Below are 1,121 nucleotides of genomic sequence, written 5' to 3' on the forward strand. Positions count from 1 at the left end.
GGCGATGCCGGGCATCGCCGCGTACAATAAAAACAAACGCGCGGAACCAGTAGGCGCGGGACGCCTTACTGGTAGTGCAGTCACGCGTGTCTACAACGGACACGCGGCAATAAAGGCTGCAGCCCCCAGCGAGAGAGATTCTCGCTGTACGAAGCAAGATGACAAGCCAAACCTTGTCATCCTGAAGGTGAGATCGAAGAGAGCCTGCTCTCTTCGTGCTTTGGTAGACCCAGGTGCGTCGAACAACTTTGTTCGACTGGAAAGTCTATCAAAGCTGAACTTCGAGGAGGTTGAAACACCTCGAAGTGTTTTTGGAGGTTCGGTTGGCAACAGGTGCCACCGTAAAGACCGAGAAGCGCGTCGTACGCGTGCGCTTCTTGTACAAACACAGGGTGTTAGTAGAAGATCTTATCGTCTTAGACCTTGACGATAAGTTTGACTTAGTGTTGGGCATGTCGTGGCTTGCGCGGCATGATCCAGTGATCAACTGGGTACGCTTCGGACACGGTGTGACAGAGAGCGATGACCCTGTCAGTGAAGCGCATGCGCCCACGAGGTGCATCCGATCACGCCGTAGAGCCAACATCCAACAATGTTGTCTCCGGCACCCACACACAAGTCGGAACGACTGCGGCAGTCGTTGTGTCTGTCTCAAATCAGAAATCCGATTTGAGGCAATGCCTACTTCAATGAAATTATCAACTCAGGGAGTCGATACATTAAGTATGGAAGAGGTTTCGGCCACAGAAAAGGTATGTGACGACGACGCATCAGTTCCGGGAACTAATGCATCAAATATGAAAGGGATTCCAGCTACAAACAGTAGCTGTGATGTCTGCGTGTCAGCTCCGGGAGTTAACACGGGCTCCGCCGAAAGGCGTCGAGGTGACAATAGTGCGTCAACTCCGGGAGTTGACGACGCGACAGGCAGTGCTGGCGGTTGCAAACGCCCAGCACCGAAAATGCTTGCGTGCTCGCGTGCAGCCGGGCTGCACGACGAAGCGGAATGCAATCAAGCCGGGCTTGATCATTCACGTCCGCGGGAACAATCCGCCGACGGTTACAAAAGTAACGGAAACTCGTCCAAGGCCGGGCCTGGACGAGAAACACGTGAAGCCGGG

Source organism: Phytophthora parasitica (assembly GCF_000247585.1).
Source record: "Phytophthora parasitica INRA-310 unplaced genomic scaffold supercont2.23, whole genome shotgun sequence".
Taxonomy (NCBI): Eukaryota; Oomycota; class Peronosporomycetes; order Peronosporales; family Peronosporaceae; genus Phytophthora; species Phytophthora nicotianae.